Source organism: Moschus berezovskii, chromosome 7 (assembly GCF_049115385.1).
Source record: "Moschus berezovskii isolate FMDL1 chromosome 7, NW_MosBer_1.0, whole genome shotgun sequence".
NCBI lineage: Eukaryota > Metazoa > Chordata > Mammalia > Artiodactyla > Moschidae > Moschus > Moschus berezovskii.
Window position 1 is genome coordinate 16,710,222 of NC_142466.1, and position 15,502 is coordinate 16,725,723.

The following is a 15,502-nucleotide window of genomic DNA, read 5'->3' on the forward strand; positions in this document are numbered from 1 at the left end:
AAAGACTGCTAGAAAGTGGGTGGTAAGTTCAGGGTTCCCCGCAGTGGTGGCTGCAGTGGTGTCTGCTCTCCAGACAGCCACAGGAGAGTGGGCTGTCTGGCCAGTTGTTGGGACATGAGCCAAGTGAATTAGAGAGGATGGAGAGACTTGATTCTCCAAACAAAAGCTGTAGAAAAACCAGGGGTCCAGGGCATTACACCTCTCCTTTAGATGTGTGAAAGGATTTTCATGTGAAATGGAACTGGAGGATTTGAAATGGAGAATCACATGTATGTACCCTCAGGAGAATGGAGAGACCGATTTCCTGTAAATGCCTGATTTACAGAACACCTAGAGATATCTCTTCATCAATGAACATTCATCAGGGATCTCTTCCCATCCTCAAGCTAAGGAACTTACTGCTTGGATTCTGTGTGGACGTACTCCTCTTTGCACTTCTGGGCCATAAGTGGACTCACCTGTAGCACTAACGCATACATTTCCTGAATTATACTTCTTCTGCTAAAGCAGAAAAAAACTCAGTTTCTTCTCAGTTGAACTTGCCTCAATTTACCTCTTTATTCCGGTTGACAGTCTTCACCTCATCTCATAAGCTTATATTAATCTTTCTTTCCTTTGAATTCTCTACCCAATGACTCAACCTTAGTCTGGGCAATAATGTCATGACCTCTTATAGGGTCAGAACACATTATCTTTTAAAGGTTTAAAAGACCTCTGCACACTACTATATTTAACATCGATAATCAACAAGGGCTTACTGTATAGTACAGGGAATTCTGCTCAATGCTTTATAATAAGCTAAATGGGGCGAGATTTTGAAAAATGATAGATACATGTGTATGCATAACTGAATCACTTGCTGTACACCTGAAACTAACACAACATTGTTAATCAACTATGCTCCAATACAAAATTTAAAAACAAAAGACTTTTTGCACAATTTTAGCATCCAGTAAATGGTTAACTGATGCTTAAAATGATTAGTCTTTTGCAAAGTATGCTTTTGTTTTGTTTTGTTTCTCCAGACAGCCCACTTCCCCGTGGCTTGCCAGCTGACATTGTGGTAACTAAGATTTCAGGAGCAGGTATCCCAACTTCCCTTTCTATTACTGCTTTCAATTTTTATTTCCATGAACGGTTTTACTTTTCATGAATGTGTTTTCTCAGGGAGAGATTCCTTTCTGAAATGATACCTACATTCTGGGACAGTGAAGCTCCATGTCTATTCAACAAAGCATCTCCTATTTCTTTTCTAAAACTCCACTCTTGTGCCAAGACCCCATTAATCATCAAACAAGTAGTACAGAAATTCCTGGTTGAACACCTGTCATCTATTCCTTCTCAAAAGTGAACTGGGAGAAACCAAATCGTGTGGTAAGATGAATCAAGATTTTAGTTCTGAATGAACTGGCAATCCTTTTAAAAATGATTCTGTTTTCAAGTCGGAACATTAGAGAAATGTGTTAGGATTTTTTTTTTTTTTTGCATCAACTTGGTAAAATCTTGATTTTTGAGGTGACCTTTTATTTTTGTTTTGCAACCAAACAATTTATAATAACTCTGTAGTATTTCTTAAAATTGCATATTATTTTCTCCAAGTGACTTTGGAAATAAGCCCTATATTATTATTATTATTTTATCCATATAAAAAATAGGGAAACTAGATAACTATAAATGGGATTTCCAGTCATGCCATCTTCATTAAAAATACAGCTATCATTTATCAGACCTGATCCACCCAACACATTTCTAATCTCTATTGTTCCCTCTTGTTCTATTTATTACCTGCCTAGGGAAGCATAAGGCCCAATAATTTGTAAACACAGTAGAAATCCCTAAAAGAGAAAAACTCAGAACTAATTTTAGAGTAAGAAGAAAACCACCATGTGCTTGCTCTTAGGTCCCTAGACTGCATGGCTGATTCAATTCCATAAGTAAACAGCCTTCCTACATTTTCAGATGATATCATCAACTGAATTCAGTTCAGCACAATACTCATGTCCTGAGTTGGTGAACTTGGGGGAGGGCATTTGCTACGGTGGCCTGAGATGATGAATCAGGCTTTAGAGCCCAGCGGCCTGTAGCCTTGCCCTCACTTCAATTCATTCTTCAGTGCCCAGTTTCTTCACATGTAAAGTGGAGACTGTATAGAGCTTCTCCATCTTTGGCTGCAAAGAATATAATCAATCTAATTTCGGTATTGACCATCTGGTGATGTCCATGTGTTGCATCTTAAATTCAGACTTAAATGGAGGAAAGGGAAAACCACTCGACTGTTCAGGTGTGACCTAAATCAAATCCCTTACGATTATACTCTGGAAGTGAGAAATAGATTCAAGGGATTAGATCTGATAGAGTGCCTGATGAACTATGGACGGAGGTTCTTGACACTGTACAGGAGACAGGGATCAAGACATTCCCAAAGAAAAAGAAATGCAAAAAAGCAAAATGGTTGTCTGAGGAGGCCTTACAAATAGCTGTGAAAAGAAGAGAAGTGAAAAGCAGAGTAGAAAACGAATGATATACCCATTTGAATGCAGAGTTCCAAAGAATAGCAAGGAGAGATAAAAAAGCCTTCCTCAGCGATCAGTGCAAAGAAAGAGAGGGAAACAATAGAATGGGAAAGACTGGAGATCTCTTCAAGAAAATTAGAGATACCAAGGAATAATTCACACAAAGATGGGCTCAATAAAGGACAGAAATGGTAGGGACCTAACAGAAGCAGAAGATATTAAGAAGAGATGGCAAGAATACAAAGAAGAACTATACAAAAAATATCTTCATGACCCAGATAATCACGATGGTGTGATCACTCACCTAGAGCCAGACATCCTGGAATGTGAAGACAAGTGGGCCTTAGGAAGCCTCACTACAAACAAAGGTAGTGGACTTGATGGAATTCCAGTTGAGCTGTTTCAAGTCCTAAAAGATGATGCTGTGAAAATGCTGCACTCAATATGTCAGCAAATTTGGACAACTCAGCAGTGGCCACAGGACTGGAAAAGGTCAGTTTTCATTCCAATCCCTAAGAAAGCAATGCCAAAGAATGCTCACATTGCCACACAACTGCGCTCATGTCACATGCTAGCAAGTTCAGTTCAGTCGCTCAGTTGTGTCCGACTCTCTGCGACCCCATGAATCACAGCACGCCAGCCCTCCCTGTCCATCAGCAACGCCCGGAGTTCACTCAAACTCATGTCCATCAACTAATGTTCAAAATTCTCCAAGCCAGGCGTCAACAGTACGTGAACCATGAACTTCCAGATGTTCAAGATGGTTTTAGAAAAGGCAGAGGAATAAAGATCAATTGCCAACATCCACTGGGTCGTGGAAAAAGCAAGAGAGTTCCAGAAAAACATCTATTTCTGCTTTATTGACTATGCCAAAGCCTTTGACTATGCGGATCACCACAAACTGGAAAATGCTGAAAGAGATGGGAACACCAGACCACCGGACCTGCCTCTTGAGAAATCTGCATGCAGGTCAGGAAGCAACAGTTAGAACTGGACATGAAACAACAGTCTGGTTCCAAATAGGAAAAGGAGTATTGTCACCCTGCTTATTTAACTTATATGCAGAGTACATCATGAGAAACGCTGGGCTGGATGAAGCACAGGCTGGAATCAAGATTGCTGGGAGAAATATCAATCACCTCAGACATGCAGATGACACCACCCTTATGGCAGAAAGTGAAGAAGAACTAAAGGGCCTCTTGATGAAAGTGAAAGAGGAGAGTGAAAGAGTTGGCTTAAAGCTCAATATTCAGAAAACAAAGATTGTGGCATCCGGTCCCATCACTTCATGGCAAATAGATGGGGAAACAGTGAAATCAGCGGCAGACTTTATTTTTTGGATCTCCAAAATCACTGCATATGGTGATTGCAGCCATGAAATTAAAACACCCTTACTCTTTTGAAAGAAAGTTATGACAACCTAGACAGCATATTAAAAAGCAGAGACATTACTTTGCCAACAAAGGTCCGTCTAGTTAAGTCTATGGTTTTTCCAGCAGTCATGTATGGATGTGAGAGTTGGACTGTACAGAAAGTTGAGTGCTGAAGAATTGATGCTTTTGAACTGTGGTGTTGGAGAAGACTCTTGAGAGTGCCTTGGACTGAAAGGAGATCCAACCAGTCCCTCCTAAAGGAAATCAGTCTTGAATATTCATTGGAAGGACTGATGTTGAAGTTGAAGCCCCAATACTTTGGCCATTTGATGGGAAGAACTGACTCATTGGAAAAGACCCTGATGCTGGGAAAGAGTGAAGGCAGAAGGAGAAGGGGATGACAGAGGATGAGATGGTTGGATGGCATCACCAAGTCAATGGACATGAATTTGAGTAAACTCCGGGATTTGCTGATGGACAGGGAGGCCTGGCATGCTGCAGTCTGTGGAGTCGCAAAGATTCGGACATGACCGAGCGACTGACCTGAACTGGTTCAACAGGAAGCTGCAACGCCATCAGATGGATCCATGCAATCAGTGTGGACACCAGCTGACCCCACAGCTACCTCTGCCACCCATGGATTCACCCAGGAATTTCTGAACCATCTTAACGGTGAGTCTTTTGGCCTTTTCTCCCTCAATGTGAACCCTCCTGCTAACAAAACATGCTGTGAAAATTAAGCATGTACACCTGGGACAGATTCATGTCAATGTATGACAAAACCTTGTAAAGTAATTAGCCTCCAATTAAAAGAAAAAAAAAAGAAAAGCAAACCTTAACTATAGTTGGAGTCTGGAAGGTCTGTAGAGGGAGCAATGCCATGTCATTCATCCTCAATTACCTCAACAGGAAGAGGGCATTTACAGATCCCAACAGGAAGAAATACACCTTGCATTCTCAAACAAGAAGTGCAGTCACATTACCACCCAGCTGGAGGAGGAAGACTTCCCTTTTGGCCAGCAAGAAACCCAGCTAATAGAAAATTCTGCCATTTAGCTAGAGAGAAGCCATTGTCACCTGAATGTTTACCTTCCTCCACTGATGTTACACTTGTTCGCATAGTGATGACTTATTTCCTTGTCCTGCCCTCCTTACCTTAAAAGCCTTCCATGATGTGTCACTCCTTGGAGTATCTCCCTGTCTTCCCAATTAAATGCTGCTTGGTTACATGAATCATTTACTAGAGTCATTCGTTTTAAATTCGAATTAAATCTTCAAATTTACTTAGCTGATTTTTGTTTTTTAATGTACTGGTGGCAGTGATGGGATCTCAAGGGAATTTCTGATGACATTGGGAGACAAGGAGAAACAATTGTGGTGCCCATACATCCCTGAGTCCACTGTCTTTCTTGCCATTCATGGAGGTTGTCAGTAAGCTCCTCTTGGTTTGAGCTCCATTCTCTTTGCATTTGTGCCCCTAATCTACTTGGCTTTCCTTTCAGGGCAGGTTGGGTTGGCTGGCAGATCGTTCTGCCTGAGACCAAACCCATAGCCGATTAGAACACATTTCCAGTGCACAGTAACATTACTTGGTCGTTGCCAATCTATTTTTGAGTGGTAAACCCTAGCCCCTAATTTTGTTTGCTAGATTCCAAGTTGGGAACTGCTCACGATGTAGTCTCTACTTCCCCATGTGTTTGGAATCAGGATCAGCCCAGATTTTGTGCTCAGAACTGTCAGTGGCAGCTATAGTTCTCCATTTTGCATGGAATCATTTTGTAGTCCCCATTTTCAGGGATTTGCGGGTTCTATCCTTTTACCCAATACAAGGTTCTCTGAGAATTGGTGGTTGTGCACACCAGGCCTTATTTTGGCCAGGTCCTAGTAGCATCTTTCAGGTAGTGCTGATGGCACAGGTTTGTTTGTCTTGTTTGGGGATGACAAAGGCTAGCTAAGGAAATATGGGAGCCTTACCCTACTGAGCATGCCACCTTCTGGCACACCTGCTTATTTTATATGGAAGAGCTGTAGACCTAGAGGCTATATATATTTAGAAGATGGCAATATTTTACTAATATTTATCTAGAATTATAGTAGCCATTCTGGGGAGTGTTCCAATTAGACAAGATTGTTCATTTAAGGAAAACTATAGAGAGAGCATAGGATCCCAAATTGGACAAGGTGAATGAGATGCCTACTTTAATTGATACGTAAAGCTTAGGGAAGGTTTCAAGATTCCAAAATAGCTTCATTTAAGGACTCAGTACAAAAAGCTAATGAATGCATTGAAACATGTGCATTACCATGTGTAAACTATTTAGCTAGTGAGAAGTTGCTGTATAACACAGGGAGTTCAACCTGGTGCTTCTTGACAACCTAGAGAAGTGGGAAGAGTTGGGGTGGGAGGGAGGTTCAAGAGGGAATGGATAAATATGTATCTATTCTCATGGCTGGTTCAGGTTGTTAAACTGCAGAAACCAGCACAACATTGTAAAGCATTTATCCTCCAATTAAAAATCAGTTTATAAAAAATTAAAGAGACAAAATGTACCTGAATCAAAAGACTATAAAGTCTTTTTATTTTTTAATTTATTTATTTTAATTGGAGGCTAATTGCTTTACATTATTGTATTGGTTTTGCCATACATTGATATAATCTGCCCCGGGTGTACATGTATCTTGAACCCCCGTCCCATGTCCCTCCCCATCCCATCCCTCTGGTTCATCCCAGTACACCAGTCTCGAGCATCCTGTATCATGCATCGAACCTGGACTGGCGATTCGTTTCGCATACTATAATCCTACTGCCCACCCTACCTTGTCTTTTTTCACGTGAGTACTCATGTTTTATTAATTCTCTGTCTGAACTACTTTTCTAATCTAAAGAGTATATTTAACAATTATCATTTAAAATAACTGTACCTGAGGTTGCAGGCGAACCCCCTCAGGTGTTCTTTACTCCTTGGCCTAAACTGAACTGAGAGCTCAGTCAAAGAGTTCTTTGAATCTAAGAAGGAGCCCCCCCCCCCCCCAGTTTTTTTAAGAGCTAAGAGTCATTGTCAGGACCTATGACCCCAAAGTGCTAGGTCTTTCTCAGCTTGTACACATGTTGGCAGGACCAGGGGAGGCCCCCAAATGGATGCAGGAAGCAAAACGGAAAACTCCTAGGATGATATTCAAGGGTTGGGAAGAATCCCCCGGGGGAGGGCATGACAACCTACTCCAATATTCTTGCCTGGAGATTCCCCATGGACAGAGGAGCCTGGCAGGGATACAGTCTACGGGGTCGAAAAGAGTTGGACACGACTGGGCAACTAAGCACAGCACAGCAACTTTAAAAGTCTTCCAAAATAACAACTGACTTTTACAAGCCATTTCTAAAATCATCTCTGCTCACACCGATTGATCTGTTATTTGATTATACAAACAAAAGAGGGAAGAATCTGTGGCCATTTGACAGCTAGTTTGGAAGCACTCTTTTTACAGCGTTTGGGGTTCCAGGTAATAAAAAGGACACTCAGCCAACTTTAGGTGCCCTCTTTGTAAACATATTATCTTCTGAGATAGTTGTTTTTCAGTCACTAAATCCTGTCTAATTCTTTGCGACTTCATGGACTGCAGCACTCCAGGCCTCCTTGTCCTTCACCGTCTCCCTGAGTTTGCTCAAACTCATGTCCTTTGAGTCAGTGATGCCATCCAACCATCTTATCCTCTGTCATCCCCTTCTCCTCTTTCCCTCAATCTTTCCTAGCATCAGGGTCTTTCCCAGTGAGTTGGCTCTTCAAATTGGGTGGCGAAACTATTGGAGCTTCAGCACCAATCCTTCCAATGAATATTCAGGGTTGATTTCTTTTAAGATTGACTGGTTTGATGATCTTGCAGTCCAAGGGACTCTCAAGAGTCTTCTCCTGCACCACAGTTCAAAGCATTAATTCTTCGACTTTCAACCTTCTTTGTGGTCCAACTCTCACATCTATTCATGACTACTGGAAGAACTATAGCTTTGACTATAAGGACATTTGTTAGCAAAGTTGATGGCTCTGCTTTGTAATACACTGACTAGATTTGTCATATCTTTTCTTCCAAGGAGCAAGCATCTTTTAATTTTATGGCTTCAGTCACCATCCGCTTTGATCTTGGGCCCAATAAATGAAATCTGAACCATCTTCACTTTTCCTTCATCATTTGTCGTGAAGTGATAGGACCAGATGACATGATCTTTGTTGCTGAATGTTGAGCTCGGGGCTGGTGTACTGGGATGAACCAGAGGGATGGGATGGGGAGGGAGGAGGGAGGGGGGTTCAAGATGGGGAACACATGTACACCCAGGTCAGATTCATGTCAATGTATGGCAAAACCAAAACAATAATGTAAAGTAAAAAAAAAAAAAAAAGCCAGCTTTTTCTCTCTCCTCTTTCACTTTCATCAAGAGGCTCTTTAGTTCCTCTTCACTTTCTGCCATTAAAGTGGTGTCATCTGTATATCTGAGGTTATTGATATTTTCTGAGCAATCTTGATTCCAGCTTTGAGTCATCCAGCCCAACATTTCGTTTGATGTATTCCGCATATACGTTAAATAAGCAAGGTGACAATATACAGCCTTGACATACACCTTTCCCAATTTGGAACCAGTCTGTTGTTCCATGTCCTTTTCTAACTGTTGCTTCTTGTCCTGCTTACAGATTTCTTAGGAAGCAGGTAAGGTGGTCTGGTGTTCCTGTCTCTTTACGAAATTTCCTCAGTTTGTGGTGATCCACACAGTCAAAGGCTTTAGTGTAGTCAATGAAACAAAAGTAGATGTTTTTCTGGAATTCTCTTGCTTTTTTGATGGTCCAGCAGATGTTGGCAATTTGATCTCTGGCTCCTCTGCTTTTTCTAAATCCAGCTTGTACATCTGAAGCCTAGCTTGAAGGATTTTGAGCATATTTTTCTGGCATGTGAAATGAGTCAGGGTCTCATTTTACAGCAATTGTACAGTAATTTGAACATTCTTTGGCATTGCCTTTCTTTGGCATTGGAATGAAAACTGACCTTTTCCAATCCTGTGGCCACTGTTGCATTTTCCAAATTTGCTGGCATACTGAGTGCAGCACTTTAACAGCATCATCTTTTAGGATTTTAAATCACTCAGCTGAAAATCCTTCACCTCCACCTACTTTGTTCAGAGTAATGCTTCCTATGGCCCAATTGATTTCACACTCCAGGATGTCTGACTCTAGGTGAGTGACCACACCACTGTGGTTATCTCGGTCACTAAGAGCTTTAGTGTACAGTTCTTCTCTGTTCATGGAGATTCTCAAGGCAAGAATACTGGAGTGGGTTGCCATACCTTCCTCCAGAGGATCTTCCCAACCCAGGGATGGAACCCACGCCTCTTATGTCTCCTGCATTGGCAGGTGGGTTCTTTACCATTAGTACCACCTGATTGACATAAATAGGCCCAAAGAGCCCTCATATCAACCCTGCTTCTCTTACAGCAAAGATTGTCATCATGCAGATAATCTGACTTAAGAATGATAAATGCATGGCAGCTATCATTAAGTCAGTTTTACCAAAGCAGGGTAACTAGTTGCTTATGAGTAATGAGAAGTATGACTGTGATATCACCGAAGTCCCCCTTTGGAAAGGGATTTTGATGATTGCAGTACACTTGGTGGATGTTAATGCACACTTCGATTATTTATGTAAACTTTCTTCGATTCAGATATGGAGTCCCTTCTGGTCATTTTATTAGACCATGTGTCTATATCAAGCAGCTATTTGTAAGGCCTCCCCAGATAGCCATTTTGCTTTTTTGCATTTCTTTTCCACGGGGATGGTCTTCATCCTTGTCTTCTGTACAATGTCACGAACCTCCGTGCAGAGTTCATCCGGCCCTCTATCTATCAGATCTAGTTCCTTAAATCTATTTCTCACTTCCACTGTACAATCATAAGGGATTTGATTTAGGTCATATCTGAATGGTCTAGTGGTTTCCCCTACTTTCTTCAATTTAAGCCTGAATTTGGCAATAGGGAGTTCATGATCTGAGCCACAGTCAGCTCCTGGTCTTGTTTTTGCTGACTGTATAGAGCTTCTCCGTCTTTGGCTGCAAGGAATATAATCAGTCTTATTTCGGTGTTGACCATCTGGTGACGTCCATGTGTAGCGTCTTCTCTTGTGTTGTTGGAAGAGGGTCTTTGCTATGACCAGTGCGTTCTCTTGGCAAAACTCTATTAGCCTTTGCCCTGCTTCATTCCGTGCTCCAAGGGCAAATTTGCCTGTTACTCCAGGTGTTTCTTGACTTCCTACTTTTGCATTCCAGTCCCGTATAAGGAAAAGGGTGTTAGTTTCTAAAACGTCTTGTAGGTCTTCATAGAACCGTTCAACTTCGGCTTCTTCAGCATTGCTGGTTGGGGCATAGGCTTGGATTACCGTGATATTGAATGGTCTCCCTTGGAAACGAACAGAGATCATTCTGTCGTTTTTGACATTGCATCCAAGTACTGCATTTTGGACTCTTCTGTTGACCATGATGGCTACTCCATTTCTTCTAAGGGATTCCTGCCCACAGTAGTAGATATAATGGTCATCTGAGTTAAATTCACCCATTCGAGTCCAGTTTAGTTCACTGATTGCTAGAATGTCTACGTTCATTCTTGCCATCTCCTCTTTGATCACTTCAATTTTCCTTGATTCATGGACCTAAGATTCCAGGTTCCTATGCAATATTGCTCTTTACAGCATCGGACCTTGCTTCTATCTCCAGTCACATCCACCACTGGGTGTTTGTTTTGCTTTGGCTCCATCCCTTCATTCTTTCTGGAGTTATTTCTCCACTGATCTCCACTAGCATACTGGGCACCTATCGACCTCGACCTGGGGAGTTCCTCATTCAGTATCCTATCATTTTTTCTTTTCATACTGTTCATGGGGTTCTCAAGGCAAGTATACTGAAGTGGTTTGCCATTCCCTTCTCCAGTAGTCCACATTCTGCCTGTGAAAAGAAGAGAAGTGAAAAGCAAAGGAGAAAAGGAAAGATATAAGCATCTGAGTGGAGAGTTCCAAAGAATAGCTAGGATAGATAAGAAAACCTTCCTCAGCGATCAATGCAAAGAAATAGAGGAAAACAACAGAATAGGAAAGACTAGAGATCTCTTCAAGAAAATTAGAGATATCAAGGGAACATTTCATGCAAAAATGGACTCGATAAAGTTCAGAAATGGTATGGACCTAACAGAAGCAGAAGATATTAAGAAGAGGTGGCAAGAATACACAGAAGAACTGTGCAGAAAAGATCTTCACGACCAAGATATTCACGATGGTGTGATCACTGACCTAGAGCCAGACATCTTGGAATGTGAAGTCAAGTGGGCCTTAGAAAGCATCACTATGAACAAAGCTAGCGGAGATGATGGAATTCCAGTGGAGCTATTTCAAATCCTGAAAGATGATGCTGTGAAAGTGCTGCACTCAACATGCCAGCAAATTTGGAAAACTCAGCAGTGGCCAGAGGACCGGAAAAGGTCAGTTTTCATTCCAGTCCCAAAGAAAGGCAATGCCAAAGAATGCTCAAACGACCGCACAATTGCACTCATCTCACACGCTAGTAAAGTCATGCTCAAAATTCTTCAAGCCAGGCTTCAGCAATACGTGACCCGTGAACTTCCAGATGTCTAAGCTGGTTTTAGAAAAGGCAGAGGAACCAGAGATCAAATTGCCAACATCTGCTGGATCATGGAAATAGCAAGAGAGTTCCAGAAAAACATCTATTTCTGCTTTATTGACTATGCCAAAGCCTTTGACTGTGTGGATCACAATAAACTGTGGAACATTCTGAAAGAGATGGGAATCCCAGACTATCTGGCCTGCCTCTTGAGAAACCTGTATGCAGGTCAGGAAGCAATAGTTAGAACTGGACATGGAACAACAGACTGGTTCCAAATAGGAAAAGAAGTACGTCAAGGCTGTACATTGTCACCCTGCTTATTTAACTTATACGCAGAGTCCATCATGAGGAACGCTGGGCTGGAAGAAGCACAAGCTGGAATCAAGATTGCTGGGAGAAATATCAGTAATCTCAGATATGCAGATGACACCACCCTTATGGCAGAAAGTGAAGAGGAACTCAAAAGCCTCTTGATGAAAGTGAAAGAGGAGAGTGAAAAAGTTGGCTTGAACCTCAGCATTCAGAAAACTAAGATCATGGTATATGGTCCCATCACTTCTTGGCAAATAGATGGGCAAACATTGGAATCAGTGTCATACTTTATTTTGGGGGGCTCCAAAATCACTGCGGATGCTGATTTCAGCCATGAAATTAAAAGACGCTTACTCCTTGGAAGGAAAGTTATGACCAACCTAGATAGCATATTAAAAAGCAGAGACATTACTTTGTCAACCAAGGTCCGTCTAGTCAAGGCTATGGTTTTGGCAGTGATCATGTATGAATGTGAGAATCGGACTGTGAAGAAAGCTGATCGCCGAAGAATCGATGCTTTTGACCTGTGGTGTTGGAGAAGACTCTTGAGAGTCCCTTGGACTGCAAGGAGATCCAACCAGTCCATTCTAAAGGCGATCAGTCCTGGGTGTTCATTGGAAGGACTGATGCTAAAGCTGAAACTCCAAAACTTCGGCCACCTCATGTGACGGGTTGACTCACTGGAAAAGACTCTGATGCTGGGAGGGATTGGGGGCAGGAGGAGAAGGGGATGACAGAGAATGAGACGGCAGGATGGCATCACCGATTCGATGGACATGAGTTTGAATGAACACCAGGAGTTGGTGATGGACAAGGAAGCCTGGCGTGCTGTGATTCATGGGGTCGCAAAGAGTCGGGCACGAATGACGACTGAACTGATACATCAAGCAAGAGTCAATGATATCTTTTTTAAATTCCACACTTTTTGAGGCAATGTATCCTTTTTTAACCGTGTAATGAACATAAAATTGAGCCCGTTTGAGTCTTGGAAATTTTGCATATTAAAAGAATTCTTTAAATACTGAATCTTCTTAAATAGTTCATCAGTTTAAGTTATGTTCCTTGGACATTAAGATTATATCATATGTTGGAAATAGGCATACTATCATTTGAGAGCATTAGCACATTTTGAGAAAAAAATAAGTGTTTTTTGCACGGGACCAAAAAGAAATATTGCCAGATATAGGATTCATTTGAAAAACTTACACATAATTTTAGGCTGTTGCATTTGAACTTAAAACCGAAGCCTGACACACGCTGTATGTACAAAATGCTGTGTTAGTTGCATGGCCCTCTGGGAGGTGAGTGAAACTCCACACACCTTGTTGCTGGTTTAGTTTATTCCTAGAGTCCATTTGCTGCCATCCTTTACCTTGTTTCCAGAGTAAAGGGACCTGCATCAGGAGTTCAGATCTTATTCTCCAGAAAGGGAAACAATATGATATTGGCAGCATCTGACAGGAAGATGAATAAATGGGACAAATAAGACGCTTTCCTTGGACATTGGTAGCATTTAACTCAAGTTTAAAATTTGTGATTCTCTAAGCCATGGGACAGAGCTCAAGCTAATGAAGATCTGTGGAGGAAAGACTTTTGCAGGTCTGCACGGGGAACACCATGACTCTTCTGTTCAGAGGCAATGGTTACAAAGGACAGAAGTTATGAGCATTTCCCCAAGTAGAGAATGCCATTTAGGGCAATGCTTAGAATATCTGGATGTCTTGGAGTTCTGGGAGCTGGGGCTGGGGCCGGGCACCATCTCTGGTCCTTCTCTTGTGCTGCCAGTTTGTTAACTGACATCAGACCCACCATGAAGGACCTGTCAGTGGGTGGATACTCAGATCCTAAAGAACACCTGTGAGGTGTGTGCGTGGGAGGTCTCAGAGAGGGGTTTCTGTGGGATGCTCTGAGAGGTCTCTGGGTGAGATTTCTCAGAGTGGGTGTGGGAGGTCTCAGTGTGGGGACAATGTGGGTCTCTGTGTGGAGACTCTTAGTGAGAGGACCTCCATTGGTGGCTGTTCTGGCCCTCACAGCAGGAGAAGGGCATAGGGATTTTCCTTTTCTGGTTTCTTGCTGTTCTGTTGGTGTGCCTCTGTGTGACTTCTCCTCACAGGTGTCTTCGGGGTCAGCTCCCCCAACCCTCAGCACTCACCTCTCGATGCCTCTGAGAGGACCAGGCAGCACCCAGGCTCAGAGTCTCTGCTTTGTGTCTCCCTCTCTCCTGAGCTCTGGAGGTCACTCTGTGCCCTGGGTCCCAGCCGCTCCCTTCGACCCTGTCTGAGCCCCCACTGCTGTGCCCACCCTGAGGGATGGGGCCCAGAGACAAGACCTGGCTCCAGGTAGAGACCTCAGCACCAGCAGGCCTGTGCACACCGCCATGCAGACCTGGACCTGGTCCCGTGTGTGGGGGTCGTAACAGGCATGGGGGCAGGGCCATTCCCGCTGTCACCTGGATCAGAGGCCCCTCCTGGAGCTGGTCTCCCTACCACTTTAGTGACTATGACACAGAGCCCTGCGTTGCTGTAGAGAATTGCTCTTGTCTCCCTGCTTTCCGGGGCTTCCCTCTGGCTCAGATGGTAAAGAATCTGCCTGCGGTTCAGGAGACCTGGGTTCGATACCTGGGTCAGTAAGATCCCTTGGAGAAGGGAATGGCTACCCACTCCAGTATTCTTGCCTGGAAAATTACATGGAGCAGTAAATTACATGGAGCCCTATAGAGGAGCCTGCAGGGTTCAAAGAGTTGGAAATGACTTGAGTGACTAACAGTTTCTTGTGTAGATGGGTCCTGGGGAAGAAAGCTGACAGCACCCTTCTCCACAGGTCACTTCTCGCTTGCTGGGTGAAACATCCTGTCTGCTGGCTTCCTCCCTGTCTGGGCTCTGGACTGAGCAAGGCTGATGACAGGCGAGACTTGCTATGACCGTAGCAGAGCCCTTGGGCCTGTTGAATGCCACCTGTCACCCGGGAGCCTCCTTGGGCCACATGCATAGGTAGAGGTCCCAGACCACGAGTCTGTCCTGAGCTCCCAGGCCTGTGAAAGCCGACTAACTACACTGTGGAGAGGTGAAGTTTGCCTGCTTGGAGGCTCTGCTGCTTCTGAGAGCCTGGCCCTCTGTCAGGGAGTCCAGGTGGCCTCCCTGTCTGGGTTCTGGAAGCTAGAGTAGAGGGAAACTCTGGGGTGCGGCCACCAGGAGCCAACGGCCCCGTAACTTCTTTCCTCTGGGCCTGTAGATGCTGGTGGGACACCAGGGGCTCCTTGGTCACTGCACCATCTATGGGCACCTCTGCCACCTTCCTCCTTTCCCGGTGTATGACACTAGGGGCACAGTGTCCCACCCTCAGACAGTGAGGTGACTGCACACAAAAACATGCCCCCTGCCCATTGCCTGGCAGAAGTGAGTACTATGAGCTGTCCTCTTCTCCAGGGCAGGGCCGTGGACCAGCCCTCAGGAGCCTCCATGCTCCACACTGCAACCCTCAGAGCTGAGAGCGTGTGATCCTCTTTCCCACCCCTGCTCCAGAGCACGAGAAAAACAGAGGAAGGGTGATAGGCCTGGCGCATCTCATTACAGCTCCATCTGGAAAAGGAGGGGCTTTCCCGGACGGCATCATCTAATGCCACCATGACACGGGGATGAGGTTTCTGTCACCCTGGA

At 43.6% G+C, this 15,502-nt stretch overlaps 2 protein-coding genes across 25 annotated transcripts in view; one reads left to right on the top strand and one right to left on the bottom strand.

Annotated features, from left to right (window-relative positions):
* Positions 1 to 15,502, top strand: part of LOC148777270 (spermatogenesis-associated protein 31E1-like) — a 172,470-nt gene that overhangs the window by 71,292 nt on the left and 85,676 nt on the right. Inside the window, exon 1 of one of the 10 annotated variants that reach the window (XM_088837843.1) lies at positions 12,750 to 14,836. The exons of the other annotated variants lie outside the window; for them this stretch is intronic. The gene's annotated coding sequence lies outside the window, so the exon portion shown is untranslated. Of the gene's footprint in view, positions 1 to 12,749; positions 14,837 to 15,502 lie in introns of those variants that run through there. 10 annotated transcript variants of the gene reach the window in all.
* Positions 1 to 15,502, bottom strand: part of LOC129557506 (spermatogenesis-associated protein 31E1-like) — a 171,878-nt gene that overhangs the window by 31,788 nt on the left and 124,588 nt on the right. The gene's annotated exons all lie outside the window — the stretch shown is intronic.